The following is an 18197-nucleotide window of genomic DNA, read 5'->3' on the forward strand; positions in this document are numbered from 1 at the left end:
CGGAAGCTCCGGCCCGGCCTCGACCCGATATAGCGTGAATACCAATTGCAAAATGAATACGCATCTCATTTCAGAATAGTGCCCTCATCAAAATCCCGACGCGGGAGATAAGCGAACTTTTCCGCAACTGGATAAAAGTTATCAATTTAAAATAAATGAGACGTCTGTCTGCGTTTTAAATGACATTGATACGCTTTGTGTACGCAATGTCGCTTAGTAACTTATGACATGTTAAGGAGACAATAGGTAGAGTAGGTATTTTAGGTTTATTAGCTAGCACGGGTTAACAAATTATATCTAAACCTTCCTTAAGAATCACTCTATTAATAGGTGAAAACTGCATGAAAACCCGTTCAGTAGTTTTTGTGTTTATCGCGAACTAACATACAAACGCACAAACAGAAAGAATCTTTAAACGTCATAAGATATAAAAGAGCTATAACACAAGGTATTCCGATTCGTTAAAAATGGTTTAAGTTGTACAACGATGAAGGAAAACCAAAAACATGGCGAAATAATATAAAAATATTGGAAAGATTTTTTCATACATTAAGTATATTGAATGAAACAAACACGTAAAGGTACAAAGGCGTTGGACCCTCCCCTCCCCCCACGTATAATGACCGGCTGGGCCCATTTCCGGTCCGCCGGAACCGGACCGGAAGTGACGCGGCGGCAGAAATGGCGCCTAATAGTGGCCAATAGCGATTTGTTATTTGTTAAACCGACCAGTATTATGTTATTGTAAAACTTTTTCTATGTTATGGCTTTGATATTTTTTACAAAGTTAATGAAAGCACTGATGTCCTAACGGTAAGAGCGCTTGACTTTCAATCGGGAGGTCGCGGGTTCAAACCCGGCTCGTACTAATCAGTTTTTCGGAACTTATGTACAAAATATCATTTAATATTTACCAGTTGCTTTTCGGTGAAGGAAAACATCGTGAGGAAACCGGACTAATCCCAATAAGGCCTCGTTTCCCCTCTGGGTTGGAAGGTCAGATGGTAGTCGCTTTCGTAATAACTAGTGCCTACGTCAATTCTTGGAATAAGTTGTCAAGCGGACCCCAGGCTCCAATGCCGGGAAAACGCGAGGAAGAATAGGAAAAATCTGTAACATTCATCATTTAATAATCATCAACATATTCAAAGCTAAATAAAATATAAACAAAACAACATTCATATCTCCTACAAAAAGCCATGAAAAGATCCACACATCACAGATCAGCCAAAAAGAAGTCATTGCGTTACTCACATTATCTCTTTAGCCACGCGATTATGAACCTTACCACCTCGTGTTAAGGAGAGTGGGTGAGGTGAGCTGGACAATGCCGCTTTCAGAGGGCGGATGCAGGTTTTTTGACAAATGGCCAGCTGGGCGGTTTTGTCTCGTGTGGGGCGGGCAAAGAGTTGCAGTCTGCCAGATGGTACAGAGGTTAAAAAGAGAAAGAGGGCATTAATAATGTGTTCACAACACCTATCCGGAAAAGGGCTTTTTTTCAAGCTAGGAGGAATCAAAGTGGCACTTTTCCGTTCTAGATCACAATCGTCGTACGACGTCAATCTTCCGTTGACGTTGTAAAGGATTGGAATGTATTTTATTCATTTATTTTATATTGTATTGTATTATTTAATACTTAGTTGTAAGTTTGCATGCACTATGTACTTATCTGATTTCTCAAGCCGCTGTTACTTGGTTAATTTGCGCATGTAGCTGACTTTCACGACACAGGCATAGCCTAGTGTCGAAGTCGTCGATAATTTTCATACTGTATTTAAGCAATTCTTATTGGTTAATAAATATTTTTTACTTTTTTTACTTTACTTTACTTTATTTCTTTGGCTGTCGCTTAATACTTTGACAGATTTGACGCTAAGGGCCACTTGCACCATACCACTAACCCGAGGCTAACCAGTTAAACCGTTAACCCAGTGTCAAATTGTACCGGTTAACCCCGGATAGTGGAATGGTGCAAGTGGCGCTCAGAGGTTTAACACGCTTAGGCACAATACTAGCTATCAATTAGGCACTGTCTCTTTCCCTACTCTATCCCTGCCTCGCCCTGAAAGGATGTTATGATATTATATCATTTTTCCCGCACAAAGCCCGTCCGGTCCTAATGCGGCCTTTCTAATGCGGGGATTATTCACATTATGACTGCTGTAGGGTTGATTTCTGGAATGAATTGGTGTGTCTGTGCGTATTTATTATTTGTGTGCGTATTATTGGAGTTTACTACCTGAATTTTAGATTAATTCATCGCTATAACCTGCAAACATACCACTGCTGAGACCCTGAGTACTAATATTGACGTTCGGATGTCAACTACAGCGTCTCTGCTGCAACGTCATCGTCGCTGCAATTTCCTTGATAAAATAAATGACAGAATGAACGTCACATTTATGGTAACATTCCATTTCTAACCGCAGCTGCACTACCGGTACTGAACGCGTCGCTGTCATTGTCAATTTCCATAGTACAATGAACAGCAGTGCAGCTGTTGTTTGAAAGGGACTGTCACCTTAAAGGTGACGTTCGGATCATCAATCTATCTAGGTCTTATCTCTGGGAAAACGCGCATTTTTGAGTTTTTATATGTTTTCCGTGCAAAACTCGGTCTCCCAGATAGGTATTATACGACTTATACCACAAGACTTGTTGCGTGACAGTTTTTTTTTCAATACTTTGAATGTAACATTTATTTTATCACGCTCATAACATGACGCCATCTATCTTAGACACAGATAAGTAGTTTAAATTTGACTAGTCGCTTACAGCTCCAACAATCCCATAAACTGCGGCCCATCACACTAAAACTCTCTTAAACTCATTCAATCCACTCAGTCCGCATTACGGCGAGTGAATGGCTGAGTGAATGGCTTGAGACAAACTTGCCTCTTCCAACTCAATCACTTTGTTTCGACTCTCTTGATTACAGTGGGGTCGGTGAGGATTGGTTGCGATTCAGTTAACGTTAAATAAATAATTATGGTTTTAATTATTATTAAAGATTTTCTATATTTTTAAACACTTCTACAGTCAGCAGTAGCGATCTTATTTATATCTCTTATTAGGGTTCCGTACCCAAAGGGTAAAAACAGGGCCCGGTTATTAAGACTCCTCTATCCGTCTGTCTGTCTTTCACTAGGCTGTATCTCATAAAACGTGCTAGCTATACAGTTGAAATTTTCACAGATGATATATTTCTCAAAAATCATCAAACATCAAACACGCTAATTTAGCTTCTGACTTTATTATTTTGGAGAGAAACTAAAGTAATACATAAAAGATTACTTAAGAACATATTCCGTTGAATCGGGAACTCGTCCTTTTTTAATTGGTTATAAAACATAAAGATACTGACCAAATAAACAAGTTACTGAGTGTACCCGAAGTGTGCGTGAAGTTACCGAGTGTAACATCATGCTACGAAGATGTAATGCTACGAAATCTACAATCTCTTCGTAGCATCTACGCCAGCACATGTCGACATTGCTAGTCAATTTTATAAGGCGCACAGCACAATGTACACAAGGCAAGTAGATGAGTCATTTTTTTTAAATCTGGAGGCCTAATACGCCAATATAAACTTATATAATTTCTAGAAATGACAGTTCCCTACACATGTTTGACTTTCGTTCAGCTTATTTTGCTTAACTATGTATAGGTAAATGTTGCTACTGTCATCTTGGCTTCAGCCCTAGTCAGTCACAATTAAATAACTCTTTATCTTGTTTTTACTGTCAGTTCACGATAACCGCACTGCACGCCGTCTTATTCTCTCCAATGTCTAAATGGATGGAGCCATAAAGTGGCCATAGTCCCGAGAGACCAGTCAACGCCACTTAACTGGCTAATAAAATACATAGCTTGCATGTATTTGAATATATTTGTTACAGCAAAAAGGCAAAAACATTGAAATAAATTCGTGTCATTGTATAGGTACTTACTTAGGTAAAGGGTTGGCAACGGAGTAGGTAACTTCACTATGTCCAATAAAAGACCATAGGCTGCGGTGACCGCACATTTCATTTACCTTCGTTTATACAGGATCATTTCGGGGTCGTGGAGCAAAAGAGCCAGACATCATACAGAATCCAAAGATGAGCCTAATGATGTTGTTAATTATTGTTTACCACCAATAATGATGATTATTTTCCAGATGACAAGTAGGAAAAAACATTTTTGCATACGATTTGGTGACCCTACTCAATGTGACGTCTTGTCGCTTTCCATACAGCGTATGTCAAAAGTCATAGGATGACCATAATTACTTAGTATAACATTAATTTTAGTTGAAAAATAAGAATAATTAAAGTAATTATCTTTTAATCAAATACTACCATATGATAATGTGGATCATTTACAGAGTCAGAAAAAGTGGTTCTGGATCACGACCCAGAAATCACTCTGTATAAAGTGAAGAAAATATAACCCTTAGTTTACAGTATTATAAATATAATAATACTAACAAAGAAATGTCTGCCACTTAAGGGATAAAGTCGCCATATTGGCATCCCCTCGCCCCAAGCCTCTTAGCCCGGGTAATTATACCCGGACTTCCGGACTTCCGGCCGGATTAGATACGGATAAGTGTTTCTGTGACTAATGTGACCGAGTATGTTATGATAGCTATGTGGCGGCGGATTTATGGATAGGGACGGATTTTTGTTTTTCTCTAGCCTCCTAAAGCCCAGCTATACAAATGAAAAATATAATACTTGCCACTGAAATTTGAACCTCTATAGTAGGAAATAGAGTTGATTTTGCGTTGTTGAAAAATTGAAAAAACCAAAGGAAAAGCGACTCTGTTCCAATTGAATAGGATATAAATTTCATCGAACCGAATAGGTGCTATAGATAGGACCTTGGGCCTTAGGAGGCTAGTAAAGAAAAAGTATGTTAGGCTATCTACTTACTTTTTTTAGCGATTAATTTAAAAAAAATGATCTCAAATTTACGCATAATTGTGTTGTGTATAAGAAATATGTGTACCTAAAAGCAAACACTCATAAACCATTCTCTCTCTGTAATCTCTGTATTTTATTATTTGGATGTAAAAGTAAATTCATCTTTAGTTTAGTACCAATTCTTCAGTTATCAAGCAATATAAATCATCATAAATAGGTATACTAATAGTTATTAATAATACAAGTTTCAGACATTACGCTCACTTAATAATAAAACATCTCAAATCAAAACAAATTACCACAAGAAACACATTAAGCTACCCTCTTGATCTTGTTACTGGCTAAGTAGCCAGATTACCATAAAACAACGATAAACGACCATTTGTCCAGTAAATAAACCGACAAATAAAATATCAGTATAAATATCCCCCCAATACCCCTGCTAATGTATCGCACAATGGTGCGAATCGCTGCCAAAATGGACAAAATGAATAGACGCGTATTACCGACGTGTCAAATGACCCGGAACGTGCATTTAGTTTTGTTTATATGTTTGCGTGATGGGGAAGTTTAGCAGTTTGCGAGATTATGCGTAAAATTGAGACCCTTGAGTATAATGTACCGTGATGATGTTTAAGTTATAAATTAACTTAGTTAGGCTTTTATGCTTCTTTGTTAGTAAGCTACGTATCGGTAGTTACATTTGGATCACAATATACATATATGTTAGCGGCTTTCCAAAAATAAGACTAATAATACCGCATTTTTATTTACTTGTGTTCATTTATAAAAAGTAAGGTGATTGAACTTGGCAATTTTACTTTAGTTAAAATAATTAAACAATTGTGACGTCACTACCGGTCAGCCCACCCTCACCTGACGGACAGGTGGAAGTGGTCGAGATTGGAAGGGCGATGGTCTAATAAAAGGCCTTGCACCTCATTAAAGCGACGATTATTATCTGAGCAGCCTTAGGAGTAAGACCTTAACAGCCTATGCTGACAAAAAGTGTCCTAAAAGTGTATTTTTGTTATTTTTTGTACGATGGTGCTACTAATATTACTATTAAATAGTTAAAGTGCTGATAGTTTTAAAAGTGTGCTGTGTAAAGTTATAAATAAACGATAAATATGAGTATTTTACAACGAAGTTTCTTTTCTACAACGAAGACCTCAGCCCTCCTACTACGAGTTACCACGATTAGCGCTCAAAAGGAAGCCGAGCCCTAACATCAGAAGTGCGCAAGAGAACCTGAAACGCCATGTGGATTGGATGAGCAACAAGTTATATTTGCTGCATACATTAAAACACAATTCAACAACCGAAGAAGAATCAACGTGTTGCCAATTATCGGTGGCCAATTTTCGACACGAGCAGTAACTCATCATTTGGTGAACGTTTTAGTAAACGTTGTTGTACACAATATTATCTGGTGAGACGCTTTCATTTTGACAAAATTTAAGTTTGAATTGATTTATTTTAGAAGAAAATAATGCATGTGCAATGAGCGTTTTGATTAAATATACTTAAATTAACCACAAAAATGGTCCTAGGACATCTTAATACTTATCTACACAAAGAAAACTTACTAAAATCATAGCCAGTGGTTGTTATTCTTGTAATGCATTCTAAATTCCGTATAAACACAATAAGTCACACAGTAATCGAGTAATAAAAACAATCAAAATCTTTCAAACAGTTATTTAATGATAAAAAGGGATAATGTAACTTTATATCACTACATCGCCAGCCACTCACATTTAAGTAAACATTTAACATGAACTTATGAAGGCACATAGCGCAAACAAGTTATCTACCCACAAGATCCTAGAATTGCTAACTTAAATGATAATAGTAAAGTAATACCTAATCAATCTTAATTGTAACCGTGATTACAAGCTTTTTGTTTTTTTTTTTTATGAATGACATTAAGATAATTTAACGGACAACTTTTAAATATTTATTTCGAAACCAGTTTTTATGATGAGGGTGATAAAGAAATTAAACATATTTTCTTGTTAATAAATATCATTTATTCTATACAACGGTAACAAAATATTTATTCTACGTGAATTAATATTATATTACGTTTATTAGTAATTTGCCATACTTTACGAGCGAAATCGTTGCATAATTATGAATTTTTTTTCGCATATTTTCGAATCAATTTATTAAGTATGAATTTTGAAAATGAATCCACGAAAAGTAACATAATATCAAAGTGCCGGGGCCCGTTCTTCCTTTCCCTCCTTTTATGATATCCTTCCCGGTCTTACGGAGGTGTCCGGTCAAAATTTTAACCTTTTGGGCTCCCCTATTTTTGCAGAAGCGATCCCGGAGGCCTTCGAGGTTAGAAGACAGCTTCTCTTGATGGCAAGGGAGAGATTAGAGAAACTGTCGGCGCATGTTGCTCTCGTGCTATTGCGGGTTTGCTTTGCTGTTCCCAAGCTCATGTACTTTTTGCGCACAGTACCGACTTGGCTTCACCCTACGCAAATGGACTCCTTTGACTGTGCTTTGAGGGAGTCTGTTGAGTCCTTGCTGAATGTGGCTTTAAATCCAGAACAATGGGACCTGGCGTCCTTGCCCATTCGGAGTGGTGGTCTGGGGGTGCGGCGCGTGAGGGATGTGAGTCTACCGGCATTCTTGGCATCGGCGAGTGGGGTCGTGGATCTTGTTACTCGAATTTTATCTCCTAATGGTAACAGGGTATCCATACCTTACGCTGCTGATGCTTTGGCGGCTTGGATGACTCTCAATCCGGACGCGCCCCGACCCGAGAAGCCGGACGTACAACGGCTATGGGACGATGTTGGAGTCAAGAGGATTGTCGAGGGTCTGATGGAGAACGCAGTGGGGGCGGATAGGGCGAGGCTGCTGGCGGGGTCCCAATCGGAATCGGGGGCGTGGTTACATGCGCTTCCATCTCCGCATTTGGGCACCCTCCTTGACAATGATTCGATGCGGGTGGCGGTGGCTCTTCGTCTGGGCTGCGATGTGTGTGTTCCTCACTTATGCATCTGCGGTACTATGGTGGAGAGCAACGGCCACCACGCTTTGAGTTGTGGTCGATGTGCAGGGAGATTCCCACGCCATCACGCTCTTAACGATCTGATCCGAAGGGCGCTTGTTTCCGCGAATGTCCCATGCATGCTTGAGCCCCCAGGCCTTAGCCGGTCGGATGGTAAGAGGCCTGACGGGTTGACGCTGGTGCCTTGGCGGAGAGGAAAGTGCTTGCTTTGGGACGCTACATGCGTTAGCACTTTTGCTGCATCGCACATTGGCCGCACCGTGAGGGCAGCAGGGGCAGCTGCTGAGGTGGCGGCGCTGAGAAAACGGGAGAAGTATGCGGAATTGGACGGTTATTTGTTTGTGCCTCTGGCAGTCGAAACGGCTGGATGTTGGTGCTCAGAGGCTAGAGAGTTTTTTAAGGAGGTTGGGAACCGGTTGCGAGATAGAGGCCTGGATCCCCGCTCCGGGTCATTCCTGGTGCAGAGGTTGTCCATCGCGATTCAGCGCGGTAATGCGGCAAGCGTTTTGGGCACCTTTGCGCCAGGGATGACGCGGGGTGGGATATTTGACTGACGGGTGACTGTTTTGTTTTTGACTTGTGTGTGTGGGTGTTTTTTTTTTATGTTATGTAATTTGTAGTTTGTAATTAAGTGTTGTTATTTAAATATAAGTTTAGTTATTAGTTTAGGTTGAGAAATTAGTGATTTTTGGATTTGTGTTGAATTGTATTGTATTGTAATCTTTGACATTTTTTATAGATTTTAAGATTGACATTGAATGTACCTACCAATAATGTTTATGAATAAATTTTAAAGCTGTTTCATAATAAAAAAAAAAAAAAATATCAAATTACATAACTGATACACATTTATTATACCGCGTAAATCAATATCTCCCAGTAAAATCCATCAGAATACAGCTTGAAAGTCAAACGTTTAAATAAAACGGTACAACCAAAACGTACGTAGAAATGTCAAAATTCTGCTTATTTCATTTTGCTGAACAACGATTCATTTCACGCTGTAAGTAGCTGTACTGTTGTTGAAAGTTATCACGTCCAAATACTTTTACTTTAATATATGGCAATGTTATGAATATCATTATGCATTTCATTCATATAAAAATATATAAGAAAACAAAATTTCAAAAATTTATATACATGTAATCAGTATTAATCATACTTTATTTGTATGTACGGTAATAACATTAGTTGTACCTTAAGTAAATAATTATTATTTTATTAATAGAAATAACATGTGTGATAAATAGTAGCCTCAGCTTTAACTGTGTTTTGTTGTAGAAGTACGTGTTGTTGTGGCGCCGCCCTGCTCTTGGATTCTAACACACAGGATTTACAACAGAAGGAAACCGATTTAAATACAAAGACACAAAAGAGACATTAATTTACGAGTGTTTAAAATTAACTTTATGTGAGTACGTATTTCAGTAGCAATGATTCAAGTAATCAGAGGAGACATAATGATATGTTGTACTTGTGATTTGTGATTACTTATCTCGTATTATTCAACTACACTAGGTACTAAGTTACAATAGTAGTACTTATCAAGTTACAAATTATCATGAAGCCAATCGAAATCTGACAGACGTCCTTTACGTGGTAACACAAAATGACAAATCAAAAATCGATTCATTAAGGACAAAGTACAAAACCACAATATTGTCATCTCTTTAAAACAGGCAATCTTTTTCCATAATGATACTTATTGCAAAAAAAATGTACAGACCATTTAATGAAGAACACCGTTTATTACCAGTCCAACCTCATAATGATTTTTTTTTTGGAAAAACCCTTTAGCATGCCTTACACGCGTATTCAGGAAACGAGATAATGCCAAGATTAGAGACGATTTAGAGATCAACTAGATCTCCATTAAATATCGACTAGATGTGACTTGGATATCTAAGTCATAACTTGTCAAAATCGTTCAAAAGGACCTCCAGAATAACGGAAACGTCAAATGTGACATATCTATCTTACAAATATCTTTAAATTATCCATATCGTAACTTGTTGAAGTCTAGTAGATATCTAATTCGTTTTCCGAATCGAGCCGTTAGGTAATATTAATTCATTATTATTATTGGTTATTTAGGTTGCCATGAATGAAAATATGAAAATTCCACCCAAAATAAAAATCCGAACAGAGTGATTGAGTGAATACCACTTTTTGAACGTTTACTACCTATTGTATAATTTTTGCAAATTCAATTTAAGATCCTGCGCTAACAACTATCTATAAAAACAACCACGTTAAGTAATGTGTGTGCCACTTATTTAGATTCATCAGAAGGATCTAGTCTAGTAACTGGGCTATTGAAAGATTTGAAAGTATAAACAGTTGCCACTTGTTTGGATGGTTCAGAGGGACTACTCCAACAACTGGGCCATTAAAAGGATAAAAGTTGCCACTTATATGGATGGTTCAGAGGAATTAATCCAATAACTGGGCCGTTCAATAAATGGGAACCATAGTCTGCCGGCCACTTGCTGTAATGAATCTGAAGGGCTTCAGTGACTGGGCCGTCCAACTAACTGGTTCCCTCAGCTAAGACTTTATTTTATCTGCCACTTGTTTGGATCGGTCATACAGATTTAGTACAACAACTGCATTCCTTATTTTTAAACCGATTACTCGAGCACGAGTTTCGGGTCATCAATTGATCCTCCTCATCTTAAATTCAAATTAATCTATGTTTAACAACGTTCAAGACCGGTTCAACTTAGTGTTTGGTTTTCATGTGTTTAATATGAGTTAAGAAATAAAGTCCAGAAATTTAAATAGCATAAACAATAATACGAACAATCTATCATTTCAAACATCAAAGAAATACTATAGCTTTCATTTGAACTTAAACAAATTAATAACAGCATCTATTAGAAATTATTAAAAATAGCTTTTATGATAATATAAACTACCCCATCGTGCAAATCCGATGTGTTCCTTTTCTTATTTTTTTTTAATTGATCATTAGTTTCGTCTAGTCAATTGATTTCAAAATATTACTAACGCTTTTTGGATAAGGTGGAGACTTAAAACCACTGTTTTTTTTTTATTCTCATCTTATGTTAATCTTATGATGCTTACCTAATCTTTGTTTAGAAGTGATAGTTAAAGTGCTGATAGTTTTAAAAGTGTGCTGTGTAAAGTTATAAATAAACGATAAATATGAGTATTTTACAACGAAGTTTCTTTTCTACAACGAAGACCTCAGCCCTCCTACTACGAGTTACCACGATTAGCGCTCAAAAGGAAGCCGAGCCCTAACATATATATGTTGCAGTTCATTATGATTTAGCTTTAATAAAGTGACATCACTATATATAGTATGTACTAATATCAAATTACACAAATGTTACTAAATATATTTATACATTAGTTATTTCTGTCGGATTCTTAGTTTGAATAAATTTTGGTCTATTTTATTTTTTGTGTAATTATAATCCACTAATTCTTTTTTCTTTTTAAACTCTGAAAAATAAAGTACAAATGTCAAAAATCGAACTCCTAAAACTACAACTTCCAAATGCAAACACGATTTACTTAAACAAATCTATTAATCAAATCATTTTTCCATCGCACCCCATCGCATTGTACAAACAAACAACGCAATTAAATAAAACCGAGCAGATGTTCAAACACAGAGCCAACACATTCTTATCTACTCTGTTCCATTAACGTCTGTTTTCAATTAGACCATCAATTTTTTACAGTCAGTTTTCTACAATTTACAATTGTGTGAACAATTGACGATTGGAAATATTGCCAAGAAATCGATTGTAAATTGTATTTAGAATTGACATTTTGATCATTATTTTTTCCGCCGCGTTTCACTTATGGACCATAGGGTCGTTAAATATATTGAACTTATCGACTAATTGGTTTTTGAAATCAAAAAACGACGCCAAAATATACTTAGGTATATTAGGTACAGTAAAATATAGGTAGTTAGGTACATATTAAATCTAGAAATTTTATTTTATTGTATATTATAGTTGTGTTATTTTAGTATTGTATTTCTAGAAAGTATTAATGTGATACCTTTGTAATTTTAAAACAGTTTAAGCATAAAGCCCTATTCTACTGTTTCTTTTGTTTCATGTTATTTTAATACAGTTTTGACTTCCTTTGCCCATAGTTAATGTGTATGACTGAGGTCACGTTGACGCTGGTTAAACATTTGAAAAATCTAACGATCCACCATTTTAGCTTACACGAAAGTCAGGATGAATACGGACAACGGTTCATTCAAACTATCATGCATACACACACTTTCGTTCAAGCAGTCCATCCTACATTAAAAATTGTAAAGGGAAAGCGAGGCTCGTTCAAAAGGTATTTCCCATAAAATGGTGTCTTCAACAATTGGAGTCCTTTGAAAGCGTAACCATAGCTTTAGAAACCGCTTTTAGTGACATTTTTGATGAAAATGCAGAAAGTTACGGCAAATAGGGCATGGTTGTTAAGTGACGTTGGGGTTGTGGGGTGAATACTTGTTCGAATGTCACATATGTTGTGGCAAAAATACGAGTAATGTGCTAGAATCGACATAAAAGATGATAAAGTGTCAGAGAATACAGAGTAACATGATTTGAATCGGATATTTGAAACACTTGAGACCTAGGCACAATTGTAAAGGTATCACATGAGCATGAACCCGCATAAATGTCAATGTGGTTCAGTGAAGGGGATGGACTGAAAATCAGCGCTGTGCAGCAATTTCTAATGGAATGACTGACGCAGCGTATGCTGAGCCCGTTCCTTTTGCCGCAAAATTTCTTTTTTAAATCTTATTATATTATGTAACCAGTATGCTTCTTGTGTTGCAATATATGGTTTCTTATTCTTATGAGTCGAGATGTACTCGTACCGAGCAATGGGCACTGTCCACAGCTATGATTCTCATTTTTGGCTCAGTTGATTTTCAAACAGTAAAAAATCTTATTAATAGCTAGGTATATACCTATTAATAATCCATACATGTAGGTACCGTCATCATCATCATCATCATCATCATCATCATCAGGCTATAGTAGTCCACTGCTGGACATAGCCCTCCCCTAAAGAGCGCCAAAGCGCCCTGTCTTCAGCTTGCCGCATCCAGAATCTGCCTGCAGTCTTTCGCAGATCGTCATCCCACCTGGTCGGAGGGCGTCCTACACTACGTTTGCCAAGTCGCGGTCTCCACTCAAGAACACGAGCACCGGTCGGTAGGTACTAGGTACCGTACCGAGTCGTATGGAGTACATAGTTATTATAACATTTATAACGCAGTTAAATAAGTATATGTTAAAGATATGCCTTCCTTAGCGCAAAGCACAACCAATAGAAAAATTTCATAACTCTCAAAACTTTCATCACGACATTCACGACAAGTTGATTTTCTGCAGATACCCTTTCCGATGCTTATTTTTGCGTCGAGATACGTCCTTAAAATGTCTTTGGGGAAACTCTTCCTGCAGCGAACGTCCCGGTCCGTCCCATATTCAGCATACAACTTTTGGCCCATTTGCGATGTGTTTGAATATACAGAGATATCACCTTTGCAAACATATTTTTACCGTTCCTGCAACTAATCTAACTCTTATCCCTTGCAATTTAGAGTGGAATTTCCCGTGTCAGTCGTAGATATGTCGGCAAACGTTATTTGGTTCCTTCATACATGGAAAAAGCTGGATTCTCGCAGTGCGATTCATCCATCATTCATTCGCCGCGTGAAAGACGTCTGTGACGATTATGACGTTCGCTTCAGCAATAGCTTTGCTGCTGGCGTCAACCTTACAACCATTACAATACATACCTTTTTTGATTGTGCGAAAGCGTGGCAAACTTTGCTAAGCTTTAGACGATTTTGTATGCAATTACCAATCCAAATAGACTTATGTAGCTAAATGTTGGCAAGCGATTCCAACGCCTCTGTTAAAGAGTGTAGGTGTTCTAATCGTGTGAGACAATATTAAGGTAAAGTCGTTATGGGTTTGTTGTAAACGTATAACGAAGCTGTGATAATACCTTCAGTTACTCGACAGGATTGCATCTAAATCCACGCTCGTCCATACTTGAACTCTATATTAGTACAAATAAGGTAGACAATCCTTTGGCAGTTTTCCACGTATGGTTTAGAGTTGGCATTGTTGAGTTGAGGAGATGTTTTGGACGGTGATGGCGCGATTGTCGCGAAATGTTCGACACATCTGATTGTTCTCGAGCGAGTTAGTGATTAAAACTAGTTCTAAATCGATAATTGCAAAGTATGGCTGTTACTGCGACTGCTTCAACTACTCATCATTACACCTTTAAAACAAAGTCCCCTAGTCTGTCTGTTTGTACGTTCGCGATAAACTCTAAAACTATTGAATGGATTTTCATGTGGTTTTCATCTATCAATGGAGTGATTCTTGGGGAAGGTTTAGGTGTATAATTTGTTAACCCGTGCGAGGCCGGAGCGGTTCGCTGTTTTCAATAGATATTGCAAAAAAGCTTAAATTTAATCAAAAGAGGTCAATAACGACTCAAGTTCTTTTTTTGTACCGATAGCCATTGAACCGCCAACCTCAAATGGATCAAAAAGTTTCTTTCAGAATTTTCTAGCTTAATATCGTACGCTTGCCTAAGTTACATTCACGCATTCATTCAATTCATCAAATGCGGTCAGTAATCAATACTCTGTGTAGCTGTGTGTGTAATCATTCATCTCAACTCTCCTGGTGATAGAGTTAGACCAAGAAAAGTCTGCAGCGATGTTGATAGCCCACGCAGTGCAAGTATTGTTTATACGTCATAATTTCATAGAAGTTTGAAATAACGCTTGCACTGCGTGGGCTATCGTTGGTCTAACTTTGCCTATACCTATGCCTCTACCATCAGTTGGCAGAGTATTTTTCACTTAGTTTCAGTGAATAAACGTGCCGTGAGACACGTTTTACGTTTCTTTACGGTCTTATGTACCTATCTTCACTCCACTCCAAACGATGCTGTCCCTTTCTAAGTATACTAAAAAACAGAGCAAGAGTTATATCGGAGTTTTATACAGCGCCTCTAGGATTCACCTAAAGAACTAAATAACAAAATTGACACATTTTCTCACCTCGACGTAATTTACTATCTACGCATCTCGCTCTCGCATATTAGTGCAAGTGAGATGCACAGAAAGTAATGTTACATATACTGATGGTAGCGTGAAAATGGAGGGTAGAGGTAAGGAGAATCCTTTATGACTTTATGAGAAAACTCCTTTATGGGAGAATATTTGCAAAAACTGGGCACGCTGTCAGCTATTATAATTTTTCTAAAAATCTCCAGAGTAGCGAAAAAAAGAAAACCCATAAACCTAGTTTTTCATTCATTGTGCCAATTCCGTACTAATAATCATGGAGAATGGAAGATACTCGTATTTGCAAGTGGAAAAACGTTTTCTCTTTTTGTATGGACGATTAGTCGATTACGTAGTATATTTCCCTCTTAAGGTTTTTGACGAACACTTTTTCATTAATTAATTACATGGAGATTATATATTCCTTACCTCTAAGTACCCTCCACTTAGAGCATTTAGAAAGGAGATGTCATCGCTGTTATTTTCTTTACAAAACAGTCTGCCGATTTTTGCGGGGGCCCTGGGTATTGCTGTTTCTACAAGATTTGTACGTAACGTACAAATTGCCATGTCAGTCCATACAAAAGTTTGCACAATGGTGCAAGTTTTTCGGCAGAGGGGTAAGCTCTCAATGGCCACTCCAGTTATTAAATGCTCTAAGACCTTCAATAATTTGTGCGAGGTATTTTGTCACTTTGTGTTATGGACTCAACCTTCATTCTACAGTTTTGAAAGATTTGACGTTGCCATAGTTACAAAAATAATAAACACATCAATGTTAGTAAACAATGTATTTATAAAATGAATAAAATATAAAAATTGTATTCAAGAAAAAAATTGCAAAATATGATAATTAATTACCTGAACACCATCGTCACCGTCAAGTGTCAACGGGCCAGCGATAGGTACTCGAGCCGGCCGGTACAACCCGGGAAGATGGCAAGAGACCGGATGGTATGTCACTGATTCCGTGGAGGATGGCAGACAGACAGACCCTAAGTCCCACGGAAGAAAGAATGAGCGCGCCGCGCTCTGACCCTACGTATGATCAATAGCGATATTAATTTTATAGTAAATGATCTCAAGTACACTTTTAGTGCCAATCGCCCCATTTCACATACAGCGGGTTTTTAGCCGTGAATGCGTTTAAAGCTTATTTAAATTTTCAGATTCTGAACCACCAGCAAAAGTTTTTGAAGAAAGTTTATAATATTTCCTGTTGCCAAACTGAGACATGAAAAATGATTGATTACTAACCACCATAACTAGAACATCGGAAAATAATCTATACTTAGGAAAGAAAAATAAATAAACTCACAGAACATTTGTATGTTTTATTTTATTCTAGATAATAAAACTTAATAAAAATACGTAGGAAGTCTCGTGTACATAGGTATAATAGGGCGGTATGTTGTTGCTATGTGTTATGTGCACCCAGCAACAAGAACAGCAATATGTCTATATGCCGCTCCTTGTATTGAGCCTTAATTCTTATAATGTAACTTCTACATGCATACGAACGATGAATGATCTTCTTGCATACATGTAGCGCTGGATGCCAATCGTAGGTTCTTGCGTAAAAGCAAAAACTATTCGTAAACAAAGTGATCTTCGCAAATGTACTTAACTAAACAGTAGAAATTGTAAAACATGATGTCAAGTATAAACTCATTACCTTTGTACTAAATCAGTCTTTTTTCGAGCTATTATTGTTTTATGCTTGAAGTTCACATACTGTTATAAATTAATACACATTACGTTGAAAACTGAATGGATAGTTTTGTGTATTTCTGTGTTTACAAGTTGACAGAAATGTCACGTCGAAAACGCACGTATTTTTCGATGACAACTGTCACGTTTATTCGCGTAAAGTATTTACGTGGAATAATTCTGGCTCAGTTTTCATGATATAATAAGAAAGAGAGTGTTTTAGGTGTGAAGTTAGGCACGTATGGAAAACTCGCGTAAAAACGTTTGTAACTCATGGTACGAATTGAAATTTTTAGTTCTTTACGTGACCGGTAGAGGCACTGTACAATTACTCCATACATTTTCCTTAACTTTCTCACTATCGACTGTCATTCACGGAACTCATAGTAGAGCTACTATTCGTCATTTAGAAAACCTTCAGCCGTATTCGAATAATGAGCTACGTCAAATACTAGATATTGAAACGATATGGATTAGATATGTCAGTGTCAAACAAGTGTCAAAATTTACATTTCTTCAAACAAAAACGTCACTTTTGACACTTGTTTGACACTGATATATCTAATCCATATCGTTTCAATATCTAGTATTTGATGTATCTCATTGTTCGAATACGGCTGCTTGTCACGAGCCGAGTTATTTCTATAATAGAGCATCACGTGTCAGGGGAGGGTTGACTGTTTGTTCCAGAGGTTTCTTCAATTAAGCGTTTAAAGGTTAACGACGGATTGGAATAGTGGGCGTATTGGTGTAGTGGGACTAGTGGGTTTAAATCGAAAATCTACAATGTATCTATTTAAGTTCAATAGCAAAGGAAAATAATGTATAAAAATCAATGTACCCTCATTTCTTCGTAATCTCGTACTTTTTGTGTACAACCCCGATTTTATGAACAGTTTAGGTATATAAGTACTTATATACCTAAACTATCTAGTATCTTTATTTATGGAATGGGCAGTTAAATATTAGAATGGAAATTGTATAATAAATCTATTTAAAACCAAATTTCCATTGCGTATCGCAAAAAAATTAAAATATCGCACTTGGAAGGAAATTTAAATACTCTATTGCAGAAACGTATCACTTTCTGCACACTTTTGACAGCAACAACAATAACTTCTTTCAGAGTTTGCTATAGTGTTGAATAATATTAAGATTAATAAGTGTGAGCAATCAGACCAAACACAAAAAGAAAAGTAGGTAGGTACATAGGTAATGTGACATGCCGTTATTTGCTCTTAATCTGCACATCTTGAAAACTATCATACAAAATATTTTTAAATAACTTTACCACCACTGTTAAAAAATTGTCTGTTACAATAAAGAAAATAGCTTCACCAAGCATAAAATGTGACGTCGCGCGTCCTCTCGTAGCAGCCCTACGAAACTTGACACGGCCGTATAAAGTCAAACTTTGAACACAGATGGCGCTAGTAGTATCATTACAGCACGA

This window comes from Cydia fagiglandana, chromosome 4 (assembly GCF_963556715.1).
Source record: "Cydia fagiglandana chromosome 4, ilCydFagi1.1, whole genome shotgun sequence".
NCBI classification, from domain to species: domain Eukaryota; kingdom Metazoa; phylum Arthropoda; class Insecta; order Lepidoptera; family Tortricidae; genus Cydia; species Cydia fagiglandana.